Source organism: Cibotium barometz, chromosome 49, assembly GCF_041138505.1.
Source record: "Cibotium barometz isolate CiBa-2024 chromosome 49, ASM4113850v1, whole genome shotgun sequence".
NCBI lineage: Eukaryota > Viridiplantae > Streptophyta > Polypodiopsida > Cyatheales > Cibotiaceae > Cibotium > Cibotium barometz.
The window spans coordinates 17961527-17976726 of record NC_141094.1 but is presented as its reverse complement, the minus strand read 5'-3'; positions in this window follow the sequence as shown (position 1 = coordinate 17976726).

The following is a 15200-nucleotide window of genomic DNA, read 5'->3' as shown; positions in this document are numbered from 1 at the left end:
ACTACAATTGTTAGAACAATCACGCTCTTAGATATATTATATGTACCAAGGATCAAGAAGAACTTATTATCTCTCTGCTATTACTAAGGTTAGCTTAGTGATTCAGTTTGTGGATGACATATGTATTGTTTATTGTCAGAGTGATGGCAACACAATTGTTGCGTCTCGTACTTTGTCTCATGGCTAGTATACGCTAGATACATATGATAGATAAAGGCATGTTGTATATACAATTTTTGCCACAAAGGTAATGGATAACACTAAGTTGTGGCATACACACTTTGGTCACTTGAATTTTGGGAGTCTGTTGCGTTTGCGTAAGCATGACATGATGTCTGAGCTGACATATCTTAAAGTCCCTATTAAACATGTTTGTGAGGGCTGTATTCTTGGAAAAATGCAGCGAGCATCTTTTTTCAAAGATGGTTTAACTAGAGCTTTTAAAAAATCGCAGCTTATACACAGTGATGTATGTGGTGCTATGAGGACATCATCTATTGGGGACTACCTCTATTTTGTCATTCATTAATGATTATTCTAGACATATATGGGTATATCCATTGAAATAGAAATATGAGGTTTTTATGTACTTTAAGCACTTTGTTGCTATGGTTGAAAATGTTTATGGAAGATACAATTTCGCTCTTGTTTTCATGTAAAAAACAGCAAAACGTATGTTCGTAGGACATATTCAACACTCTCCTTCCATTGTTCAATGAAGGACACGTTGATGTAGAGCATTTGAGTACTCAAAGGAATGCTAAAAATCAGTCCACACAAGTTAAAAATTGGCATGTTTTTCAGCCCACAGATCAGCCTATTGATGAGACAAATGTGTATGATGCAATTGATGAGGAAAGAAGGAAAATTGAGGAGTCAAAAAGTATACTAACATGGTCAGTATAAACACTACGTGATAGCAAATTGGCTACTTCATTGTCTAGCAAAACACGTGAAGGTTCTTATCACGCATCTCATGTTGACGCAGGCCATGCTCTTGCCAGCTGATGTCATGAAGAGGAACTTGTTCCTTTGATGACGCCGTAAAGGAATTAGAACAATGGATGAGTGCTATGTAATCAAAATACGATTCTTTACTAAAAAATGATACTTGGCTTTGTCTCATAGTAAGAAAGCCATTAGCATGAAATGGGTTTACAAACTTAAACGTAAAGCTGACGGTAGTGTCGAGTGATACAAAGCAAGGCTTGCTGCAAAGGGTTATATATAGGAAAAAGGCATTGACGATGGTGAGACCTTTGCATCCACATGTCATATGACTACCATACAGAGTATCATTACATTAGTAGCACAAAAAGGTTGGAATGTACGTCAATTGGATATCGAAACTGATTTTTTGAATAGAGATTTGCATGAGAAGCATTATTGAGTAGATTTTTGTAAAGCCTAGGCACAAAACATTGGTACTTTATTAAACGGGTGTTCCGTTAACCTGAAGGATACTAAGCACTTTGGGGTGTTTTATCGAGAGAGAGGTAAATCACCGTTGCATGCATTATAGACTCAGACTGGGTTGGATGTTATGACACATGAGTGGTTTTTGCTTTTGCCTTGTGGTGATTTATGTATATTGTGGCTTAGCAAGAAGCAACCCACTATGGCCATTTCTAGTTGTGAAGTTGAGTACAAGGCAGCATTTACAACTACAGTTGAGTGTGTTTAGCTTAGATGCCTTATTGTTAGTTTGGATATTGGGTGAGTCCTCACATAATCTATCATCCACTCGCAGCATATCAACTATAATCTCACTAATCATGCCAGTGGCATAAGTGCAGAAGCTACTACCATTTGTACTAATAGAGCGCTATGGCAGATGCAAGGAATCCAGCTTTTCATGCTCACACAATGCACATTGAGATGTAGTATCATTATGTTAGGGAGAGATGCTCCGTAGGGAAATCAACTTGGCTTATGTGCCAATACAAGACAACATGGCATATTTATTTACGAAGGCTCTCTCACGAGAGAAGTTTTAAGCTTTTCCCAAAGCTTTGAACTTACTTCTCTTTGGGGATTAGTCTAGGCTCCCTCTCATAGTCCAAAGAGTGAACACACTAGGACCAACGGGGCACGTTTTCCCTCTTTAGGAGGTTTTTTACCCCCTGCTAATATACACCCATCTTGGGGTATAGTTATTATCTTTGTACAGCACACATTCATTATCTATCTATCATCTCATTGTGTGCTTCCTTGAGCTTCTCCACTGTGTGTGTGTGTGTGCGCGCGCGCGTGCATTCCTGCAACCATGTTTCCAACAACTCTCTCTCAATCTCAAGCATGAATAAACAAAAAACTTACTGAAAATTTTAAAATTGTTTAAAAGATTGTTAAAAAAATATCTTATTTGCTCTCTTTTTCTCAAGAGTCTCTCTTTTACACTTTCTCAAGCTTAAGCCCACATTAAAAAAACATTAATTTGCCAATGAGGTGATAGCTCAAGTGATGAAGGTGTTAACTTAGGACAAAGAGGTCCTGGGTTCAAAACCCCCCTTGGTGCTTTCTTGGTGGCATCACCTACGGGTGGATAATTAAGCGCGCATGGATGGTAAAGAATCGGTAACTATGGATGGTAAAAAATTAAGTGCTTATGGGTGGTAAAAAATCACTAACTATGGAAGGATCTTGTGCCTAAGTCCAATACCAAAAAACATTAATTTAATAGGCGCTCTCTAATCGTGGAGCCTCACATACATAACGTCGAACACCAATTTTTATAGAGCTCCGAATCTGGAAGATTCTATGCCAAAAGGATCGATGGTTTCCTTAGTCTTTTGAAACTCTCACACGTGTTATTCTCCAAAATAATGAAGAAAAAAACGTTTTAGACTTACACTCACTATTCATATTTGAAATTTTTTATGTTTCACTCATATACACACACATGTAGTGTATGTATATGCACACACACACACACACACATAGACGTGAATGTGTATTTATATATGTGTGTATACACACACACACACACGTGCATATATGTATATGTATGAATGTTTATGTGTGTGTGTGTGTGTGTGTGTGTGTGTGTGTGTATGTAGTATGTCTATGTATATATGTGTGTGTATGTATACGTATATATATATATCTACATATATATTGCAAGGAAGGGATCTAAGAGTTGAGAATGATGGTTACACTGATTAATTGGAGTACACAACTTGCACTCATGAAGGAAGTACCACCATAGATTCACTCATCATAGAGAGTAGCACCCAGACATGTAAAGTCTACCATGACATAGCCATGAAAGCTTGGGCCATAACCACCATAGATTCACTCATCATAGAGAGTAGCTCCTAGACATGTAAAGTCTACCATGACATAGCCATGAAAGCTTGGGCAATAACCACCATAGATTCACTCATCATAGAGAGTAGCGCCCAAACATGTAAAGTCTACCATGACATAGCCCCAGGGCCATAAGCACCAAGAAGATAAAGTGTAGGATGATCCAAAAGATACCAAAAGGTACATGTGCCTTTTATAGCCCCAAGGCCACATGTGCCCTAGTCCCATTTCCATAAAGATGTCGTAAGTCCCATGTGCCTAGGCCCATGTCCCATGTGCATGTGTATACTAAAATTCCTTCGTTACAAACCATCCTGTGTACAATGATTTCGTCCTGGAAATCAAAGGGTGGTTGTGCCCAAACAACATATACAAGAGGCTAAAAGTTGAAAAAATTGACCATAACTAGGTGTCGAAGTCGAAGGAAATGGATGCCAAAAACATGAGTTGCACAATGCCGATGCCAAAGTCACATGATCCCTAGGATTAAGTGGAATGCCGTCGAAGATGAGGCTAATCATGTAACCACCTGGATCAAATGGGCGTTCAAACCATATAAACTCCAAAACAATGGCTCCAAGTAAACTTGGATCAAATGTGAAGTGTAAGAAAGCATCTTTGATGACAAAGCTAGCCAAATATCCTCATGGGTCAAATGGATAGTTGCAGTATACATAGGGACTCTTGATCTGATTTACTAACTACTAGCACATCAACCAATCAAAATCAAGAGAGGAATCTAAGGGACTTTACACTGTAGAGGGTCTTAGGACACAAGTGTCATTCACCAAGTCGGGCGGGATAGATTTTTATAAGCGAGATCCTTTACCTTTTCTAACGGATTCCTGGACTCTGTAGCCTCTTGCCTCTGCATGAGTGCCCCACCTGTCTATAATATCTTATAGGGAAAGTGCCATATGGCTTGGCTGCGTGGTACCTTCCCAAGGATCAGTCTGCCCACAAAGCACTAAGGAGAACATGTAGGCCTTGAAGAGGATGATCTATTAATGGGCATTGATGTGGAGACTCGAGTTTCAAGATTAAGTTGGTTAAGAGCCGCGTCCCACCCAGTGGCTAGAGGGATTGCAGCGCAATGAAATGTTACAAATTTAGTTAGTAACACCTTTTAGCAAGAAAATAGCGAGCACCTACAAACACTTGCAAATTTCAATAGTTTAGTACGGTTGCGAGGGTTTCGTTCAACACGGCCAATTCTAGAGGGAAAAAAAAATTTCACAGAGTGAAGTTCACGTTGAATTCCTTCACTCCACTAGACATGGTGGGACGTCTTCCATCTACAATTTTTGCAGCCTTACCTCCCCACAAGTGTTGGGTGGGTGTGGGTTGGAGCTTACACTGTTTGCAGGGCGGATCTATCGACAGATTTGCATTAACTTTTTATTGGTTCATGAGTGTAAGAAAGAGTGAACTATGCCCTTCGTCTCTAGACAAAGCAAGAGAGAGAGAGACATGCCCTACATCTGAGTTGTGTAACACGTTGAGGAAGACAGAGGTTATCCGGTTAAGCCAAAAAGAACCTCATTTATAATAGTGAGAGAGAGAAAGACGCAAATAGGAGAACCTCATTTGGAATAGCACAAGAGAGGAAAAGATGCAAGCAGTAGAACCTCATTTGCAAGAGAGAGTGAGATACACACAAGCAACCTCCTTGCATGTTGTATGTGTTTCCGCACGAAAGTACGAAATGAGAGAGAGAGAGTATATATATATGTGTGTGTGTGTGTGTGTGTGTGTCTATATATATATGTATGTATGTGTGTGGGTATACGTATATATATATACACGTGTATATATCTATATCTATATATATATATGTATGTGTGTGTGTATGTGTGTGTGTGTGTGTGTGTGTGTGTGTGTGTGTCTATATATAAATATACACGTGTATATATCTATATATATATATATATATATGTATGTGTGCCTCTGTATATAATATATATATATGTGTGTGTGTGTGTGTGTGTTGGGTGGGTGTGGGTTGGAGCTTGCACTGTTTGCAGAGAGGATCTATCAACAGATTTGCATTAACTTTTTACTGGTCACATGAGTGCAAGAAAGAGTAAACTATGCCCTTTGTCTCCAGACAAAGCAAGAGAGAGAGAGAGAGAGAGAGAGAGAGAGAGAGAGAGAGAGATGCCCTACATCTGAGTTGTGTAACAGGTTGAGGAAGATAGAGGTTATTCGATTAAGCCAAAAAGAACCTCATTTGTAATAGTGTGAGAGAGAAAGATGCAAATAGGAGAACCTCATTTGGAATAGCACAAGAGAGGGAAGATGCAAGCAGGAGAACCTCATTTGCAAGAGAGAGTGAGATACACACAAGCAACCTCCTTGCATGTTGTATGTGTTTCCACACGAAAGTACGAAATGAGAGAGAGAGAGAGAGAGTATATATATTATGTGTGTGTGTGTGAGTATCTATATATATATATGTATGTATGTGTGTGGGTATATATATATATATATATATATACACACACACACACACACACACACACACACACACATGTATATATCTATATATATATATGTGTGTGTGTGTGTGTGTGTGTGTGTATGTATGTATGTATGTATATATGTATCTATATACATACATACATACATACATATGTATGTATGTATATGTATATGTATATATCTATATCTATCTATCTATATATATGTGTGTGTGTGTGTGTGTGTGTGTGTGTGTGAGATTGATGGACGAGAATAGAGGTGGTTAAGTTTTTTAATAATGAAGGGTGGATTTCATCATTATAATATATATATATATATATATATATATATATATATATATATATAAGGTCTTATTGTTTTTCTTTGTAGTGCTCATAAAATTTTCATGTCTTTTGTTCTCTCTCAGTCTCAAGCATCTCACTCTTGTAGCCACATTGGTAGTGATGTGTGTGAACACATTGGTACTTTTTCTTTCTTTAGGAGGTTCTTTGTCCGTGCTAGTATACACTCATCGTGGAGTATACACTTATCATCGTTGTATAGCATACGTTTATTATTTGTCTATCATCTCATTGTGTACTCCCTTGAGCTTCTCCACTATGGTTGTGTGTGTGTGTGTGTGTGTGTGCATTCTTGAAACCTTGTTTTCAATATTTGGTATCAGAGCATATGCTCCTCGCCCTTGTTATTGTGCACCTATCCTTCACCTCAAGTCGCATGGCGTCTTGATTCATATCAAGGAGCCCTTTTAGGAGAAGAAAGAGGACCTTGAAGTGTGTAGTACTTTATACTGAAGTTTTATGTCCAAAATTTTGCTTTGGATACGTTTTGGGGAGTCGTTGTGTAGTTTTCGATTTTCTGTGGACATTTTCAGGGATTATATTTGCACTGTTCTTCATCAGATTCCAGAGTAGTATTGTCGGATCTACTACATACGGGTATGAAAGCATCATTAGACACTCACAACACCAGATCTTGTCTATGAGCTACCCTTCAATGGCATCAATCTCTACATCTTACGAGTAAAATTTTTACTCACTTTACTCTGCATTTCTTTCATACACCTTGCAGGTCTCCATTGTCGGTGCTCTTTTTAGCAGTCACCTTGGTAATATCAAAGGATCACTTAGTACTTGCATGTTGCGTGATTACTTACTTGGGTATTATAAAAAATGGCAGACAGGGATGGATTTTAGATGTTATCCGGGATAAGCTTGACAGAACTAATTACCCGTTATGGTTCTATATGATGCGGCATGTATTGGTAGCCAAAGGGCTATGGAATGTTGTGTGAGAAACATCCTGGTTTCTCTGATGAACATGATGTATAAGGCACATCTACGGACACGGACTCAATTTCACATGGTATGTTACCATAGGATATCATACCTCCTATGTAGGAACAAACAAAGTGGGATAGAAAAGATGTGCATGCATACGTGTTGTTTGCTTTGAGTCAAGAGGAGTATCATTCCTCACATTCGGTCATGCATGATTGCTAAATATGCTTGGAATGCACTTACGTCATCGTACTAGGTACGTAATGAAGTGTGTGTTGCTTATCTACGCAAGCAGTCAGAGTTAGAGCATGAGACTCCATGGATAGATTCCTTATATAAATTAAGGATTTTAAGGAGCATTTAGTTAGTGTTGATGAAGTATATCCTCACAGTTCATTGGTTCCTACTATCTTGAATGCGTTGTCGGACTCGTATCAAAGTTTTGCTTCTACTATCAGACTCATGATGAAAGGCAATCCAAATGTCTTGAAGTTTGATGATTGGGCTTTTATTGTGCAATGCAGTTTTGACTCTTCACATAAGGATGTATGCATGGCTATTACAGATGTATATGTCTAGTATTTTGATAGTGGTGCTAGTAAGTACTTACTTCTCATCACAGTTTGTTCTCATAGCTCGAATCTGTTCCATAGAAAAACACTGTTACATGTACAAACTTCTCATATCATGTAAAAGAAGTTGGTAAAATTATTCTCACTACTACAATTGTTAGAACAATCACGCTCTTAGATATATTATATGTACCAAGGATCAAGAAGAACTTATTATCTCTCTGCTATTACTAAGGTTAGCTTAGTGATTCAGTTTGTGGATGACATATGTATTGTTTATTGTCAGAGTGATGGCAACACAATTGTTGCGTCTGGTACTTTGTCTCATGGCTAGTATACGCTAGATACATATGAAAGATAAAGGCATGTTGTATATACAATTTTTGCCACAAAGGTAATGGATACCACTAAGTTGTGGCATACACACTTTGGTCACTTGAATTTTGGGAGTCTGTTGCGTTTGCGTAAGCATGACATGATGTCTGAGCTGACATATCTTAAAGTCCCTATTAAACATGTTTGTGAGGGCTGTATTCTTGGAAAAATGCAGCGAGCATCTTTTTTCAAAGATGGTTTAACTAGAGCTTTTAAAAAATCGCAGCTTATACACAGTGATGTATGTGGTGCTATGAGGACATCATCTATTGGGGACTACCTCTATTTTGTCATTCATTAATGATTATTCTAGACATATATGGGTATATCCATTGAAATAGAAATATGAGGTTTTTATGTACTTTAAGCACTTTGTTGCTATGGTTGAAAATGTTTATGGAAGATACAATTTCGCTCTTGTTTTCATGTAAAAAACAGCAAAACGTATGTTCGTAGGACATATTCAACACTCTCCTTCCATTGTTCAATGAAGGACACGTTGATGTAGAGCATTTGAGTACTCAAAGGAATGCTAAAAATCAGTCCACACAAGTTAAAAATTGGCATGTTTTTCAGCCCACAGATCAGCCTATTGATGAGACAAATGTGTATGATGCAATTGATGAGGAAAGAAGGAAAATTGAGGAGTCAAAAAGTATACTAAAATGGTCAGTATAAACACTACGTGATAGCAAATTGGCTACTTCATTGTCTAGCAAAACACGTGAAGGTTCTTATCACGCATCTCATGTTGACGCAGGCCATGCTCTTGCCAGCTGATGTCATGAAGAGGAACTTGTTCCTTTGATGACGCCGCAAAGGAATTAGAACAATGGATGAGTGCTATGTAATCAAAATACGATTCTTTACTAAAAAATGATACTTGGCTTTGTCTCATAGTAAGAAAGCCATTAGCATGAAATGGGTTTACAAACTTAAACGTAAAGCTGACGGTAGTGTCGAGTGATACAAAGCAAGGCTTGCTGCAAAGGGTTATATATAGGAAAAAGGCATTGACGATGGTGAGACCTTTGCATCCACATGTCATATGACTACCATACAGAGTATCATTGCATTAGTAGCACAAAAAGGTTGGAATGTACGTCAATTGGATATCGAAACTGATTTTTTGAATAGAGATTTGCATGAGAAGCATTATTGAGTAGATTTTTGTAAAGCCTAGGCACAAAACATTGGTAGTTTATTAAACGGGTGTTCCGTTAACCTGAAGGATACTAAGCACTTTGGGGTGTTTTATCGAGAGAGAGGTAAATCACCGTTGCATGCATTATAGACTCAGACTGGGTTGGATGTTATGACACATGAGTGGTTTTTGCTTTTACCTTGTGGTGATTTATGTATATTGTGGCTTAGCAAGAAGCAACCCACTATGGCCATTTCTAGACGTGAAGTTGAGTACAGGGCAGCGTTTACAACTACAGTTGAGTGTGTTTAGCTTAGATGCCTTATTGTTAGTTTGGATATTGGGTGAGTCCTCACATAATCTATCATCCACTCGTAGCATATCAACTATAATCTCACCAATCATGCCAGTGGCATAAGTGCAGAAGCTACTACCATTTGTACTAATAGAGCGCTATGGCAGATGCAAGGAATCTAGCTTTTCATGCTCACACAATGCACATTGAGATGTAGTATCATTATGTTAGGAAGAGATGCTCCGTAGGGAAATCAACTTGGCTTATGTGCCAATACAAGACAACATGGCATATTTATTTACGAAGGCTCTCTCACGAGAGAAGTTTTAAGCTTTTCCCAAAGCTTTGAACTTACTTCTCTTTGGGGATTAGTCTAGGCTCCCTCTCATAGTCCAGAGAGTGAACACACTAGGACCAATGGGGCACGTTTTCCCTCTTTAGGAGGTTTTTTTACCCCCTGCTAATATACACCCATCTTGGGGTATAGTTATTATCTTTGTACAGCACACATTCATTATCTATCTATCATCTCATTGTGTGCTTCCTTGAGCTTCTCCATTGTGTGTGTGCGTGTGCGCGCGCGTGCATTCCTGCAACCATGTTTCCAACAACTCTCTCTCAATCTCAAGCATGAATAAACAAAAAACTTACTGAAAATTTTAAAATTGTTTAAAAGATTGTAAAAAAACATATCTTATTTGCTCTCTTTTTCTCAAGAGTCTCTCTTTTACACTTTCTCAAGCTTAAGCCCACATTAAAAAAACATTAATTTGCCAATGAGGTGATAGCTCAAGTGATGAAGGTGTTAACTTAGGACAAAGAGGTCCTGGGTTCAAAACCCCCCTTGGTGCTTTCTTGGTGGCATCACCTACGGGTGGATAATTAAGCGCGCATGGATGGTAAAGAATCGGTAACTATGGATGGTATAAAATTAAGCGCTTATGGGTGGTAAAAAATCAATAACTATGGGAGGATCTTGTGCCTAAGTCCAATCCCAAAAAACATTAATTTAATAGGCGCTCTCTAATCGTGCAGCCTCACAGACATAAACGTCAAACACCAATTTTTATAGAGCTCCGAATCTGGAAGATTCTATGCCAAAAGGATTGATGGTTTCCTTAGTCTTTTGAAACTCTCACACGTGTTATTCTCCAAAATAATGAAGAAAAAAACGTTTTAGACTTACACTCACTATTCATATTTGAAATTTTTTATGTTTCACACATATACACACACATGTAGTGTATGTATATGCACACACACACACACACACACACACACACACACACACACAGACGTGAATGTGTATTTATATATGTGTGTATACACACACACACACACACACACACGTGCATATATGTATATGTATGAATGTTTATGTGTGTGTGTGTGTGTGTGTGTGTGTGTGTGTGTGTATGTAGTATGTCTATGTATATATGTGTGTGTATGTATACGTATATATATATATCTACATATATATTGCAAGGAAGGGATCTAAGAGTTGAGAATGATGGTTACACTGATTAACTGGAGTACACAACTTGCACTCATGAAGGAAGTACCACCATAGATTCACTCATCATAGAGAGTAGCACCCAGACATGTAAAGTCTACCATGACATAGCCATGAAAGCTTGGGCCATAACCACCATAGATTCACTCATCATAGAGAGTAGCTCCTAGACATGTAAAGTCTACCATGACATAGCCATGAAAGCTTGGGCAATAACCACCATAGATTCACTCATCATAGAGAGTAGCGCCCAAACATGTAAAGTCTACCATGACATAGCCAGGGCCATAAGCACCAAGAAGATAAAGTGTAGGATGATCCAAAAGATACCAAAAGGTACATGTGCCTTTTATAGCCCCAAGGCCACATGTGCCCTAGTCCCATTTCCATAAAGATGTCGTAAGTCCCATGTGCCTAGGCCCATGTCCCATGTGCATGTGTATACTAAAATTCCTTCGTTACAAACCATCCTGTGTACAATGATTTCGTCCTGGAAATCAAAGGGTGGTTGTGCCCAAACAACATATACAAGAGGCTAAAAGTTGAAAAAATTGACCATAACTAGGTGTCGAAGTCGAAGGAAATGGATGCCAAAAACATGAGTTGCACAATGCCGATGCCAAAGTCACATGATCCCTAGGATTAAGTGGAATGCCGTCGAAGATGAGGCTAATCATGTAACCACCTGGATCAAATGGGCGTTCAAACCATATAAACTCCAAAACAATGGCTCCAAGTAAACTTGGATCAAATGTGAAGTGTAAGAAAGCATCTTTGATGACAAAGCTAGCCAAATATCCTCATGGGTCAAATGGATAGTTGCAGTATACATAGGGACTCTTGATCTGATTTAGTAACAGCTCTTGGGTCGAAGGGAAATCTCAGCCCGCCATCCACTAAACCATAGTGTGAATCGAGCATCCAAGGTATCCACACCAAATGAAGCTATAACTCATGGCTAGAATGCCAAATGGCCATGGCACAAATGAATCATCATTTAGGCCAAAACCAAAATGTGCCGTGTGGGTATTTGAATGACGTGCCACATAATTAAATTCCATACACCCCAAGTGGCATAGAATGCATCCAAAGAGAAATGTGTTGGCTCCAAAGGACATAGAGCCATGCCAACAATCATAGAAGCCAAATGAACATAACTCAAGGTTGGTATCATGCAAAAAATCAAATGTGAATCAATGGCATTGTCTTATGTAGCACCTCTCGAACAATCAAAGGGATCCATTGCATCAATATGTATATCCAAAGTAGAAACATGATCATCAAAATCATCATAATTATCATTGAATATTGATAATCATAATTATCATCAAGATCATCATAATTATCATTGAATATTGATAATGAATCCACACATGAGAGATAAGTGATATCATCCACCGAGTAACTATCCATGGCATCCTCAAGGTCCCTGAGGTAGTCCCCATAGACATAGTCTATCTGTATATCCAAGGTAGAGAGAGCGTAATTTTATAAGATCTAGCTGATGTGAGGTGATGGAAAGAGAAAAAAGAGTAACCTGGAAGCTGCCTATCAAATTTCTAGTCTCTCAATCTCTCTTCCTCCTCAAGTGGAAGCATCGACTAACAAATCTTGCAATATAGGAATTACTTCATGACATACATGCCTATATTGCATACCCGGATTGTATCTTCTGATAGCCTATGGAAAGGAAAATATATTGCCTTACAACATTATTCACTAAGCATACACCAAAGTTGGAGAGGAAGTATGCTTTTCTAGGTGAGAGGAAAAGTAGAGGACAACAGAGAAGTAGGGGAGCAGAGGGTATGTAGAGAACAACAGAGGGTATGTAGAGAACAACAGAGGAGCAGGGGAGTAGAGGGTAGAGACAGAGGAGGAGGGGAGTAGAGGAGATGTAGAGAATAGATAAGATGTAGAGCATCACAAGAATACACCGCTCGGAAGATGTACATGCTGAAAATTACGGGAAGTAAAATCACATCATGTGGCATTGACATCGGCACATGCGTGTATACCTTTTTTGATGACATTAGTAAACTCATCGAGCTATGTACCAAATGCCACCTTAAAAGGCGCACTAGGGACATGTGGCCGGTGCCATAAAAGGTAACTTATTTTTAGGTGCATACAAGGCGCGTATTCAAGTTATTTCTTTTTTAGGACTTTCAGTCCATACCATGGGAAGGATGCCACCTCAATACTACCCTCTGTGTATGAGATCTACAACAAGATCAAGGTATCTCCTTGTTTATTTTATTGCATGTGTGCGTTTTGTTGTCTTGTGAGTTACACAATAGGCCACACTATACACATGTGATAGAATAGTTCTCCACAATTTGATTAAGGTATCTCCTTGTGCAACTTACTGTGTATTTGCATTAGCAGTATCGTGAGGTAAATAATAGGTCAAAATGTATAAACGTGATAGAATAGTTCTCTACAATATGGTCAAGGTATCTGCTTGTAAAACGTATTACCTATTCACATTGTAGCAGTCTTGTGTGTTATAACATAGGCCAAAATGTACAAACGCAATAAAATATAGCATAACAATGCGATCAAGGAAACTCTTTGTACAATTAAGTGTTGTCTATTCACATTGTAGCGGTTTTTTGAGTACAAAATAGGTTAAAAATGTAAAAACATGATAGAAATGTTCTATAAAAAATGACTGCATGAATGCTAGTTCATAAAAACTATGGGTTTACATTGTGATTGTCTTACCTTGATAGGTTGGTTGTACTTGATTTGGTTTCCCATATGGAAGACTAGCAAAGCTCAAAAACTTGGTTATTTTTTGAGGTACAAAATAGGTATAAAATATTAAAACTTTAGGTTCTTCAAAACACAAAGCTTAAAAAACTTGGTTATTTTTAAAGGTACAAAATAGGTATAAAATGTTAAAACTTAATAGAAAGGTTCTGTAAAACGTGACTGCATGAATGATAGTTTATAAAAAACTATGGGGTTCACATTTTCGTTGCCTTACCTTGATAGGTTGTTTGTACTTGATTGGGTCGCCCATATGGAATACCAACACAGCTCAAAAACTTGGGGGATTGGTTGCCCAAACCTACTTGCATGACTTTGCTCTTGTACATCAAGAGCAACCCTGCTATTTCCAAGCATACACTCACGAGAAAGAAGAAATACTTGGGTCTCTTAATCTACAAAAAATGCTAAGTAGATATGGGCAATGCCAACCAGTCTTTGAGTTTTAATGATATGCCATGAAAGGAAAGTGGGAGGAAGGTGCCAAATGTTCCAAACAGCTTCCTCCCTCTTGCTTTTTACAGTGCATCATTAAACTTGTGGTAGCCTAAAAAGCATGATGTGCACGTGGCTGAAGCCATCATTGGGAACATGTGGCTGGAGTGGCCAAAAAAAGGTAATCTATAAATATAGCAAGCTATGCAAGAGCAATACAAGCCATCATTCTCATTTTGTCATCATTTTTTGAGTTTTTTAGTCCATTTCGGCCAATACAGATGTTGCCGCATCAAATCTACCCGATGCTAAAGCTATACAACGTGATCGAGGTAGTCTTATTCCCAACGAACTGTCTATATACCCACCACAAATCTACTCGCCAATGCTAGAGTTGTACAAGTGATCTAGATAGTCCTATTCCTAACAAACTGTCTATATATGTTCTAGCTGCTTTCTGAGGTACACTAGGTGGAAAATGTTCTCACTGTTTTTGCTTAGTGTTAGTCCCTCTTCGCTTCTACGTTGCATTGCCAATGCATGTACCTAATTTTAGCCTAGAAGGTAGTTAATCACTATTTCTTACTCTTTTTGTGATTTTTAGTTTGTATCTCTGCCAAAGAGACATTGCAACCTCTTATGTAGCCAACAGGGAAGCGGTACACAATGCGAATCGTAATCTAGGTACTTTTTTGTCTCTATAATTATCTTTTTGCATTGTAGTGATCATTACACAAAACGTGAAAAGTGGCGCTCACCCATCATGTTTTATCTTATCGTATTATCTTGCAGCCTCGAGGCTTTTGTCTATAAAAAGTGTATCTCCACTTGTAGATGGCAGGGGTAGAACATTTTTTCCCTATGGAGGAAGGTGAGGATGTGCTAGAAACTCCCCAAGAAATGTTGTATAATTTCTTGCATAAGATTTAAAAGCATCATCTTATGTATGAAATTTCAAAGATGTTTAATATGGAGTTTGATTTGCAATGTGTTCTTGGGGGCTTAGAGAATTGCTTAAAAG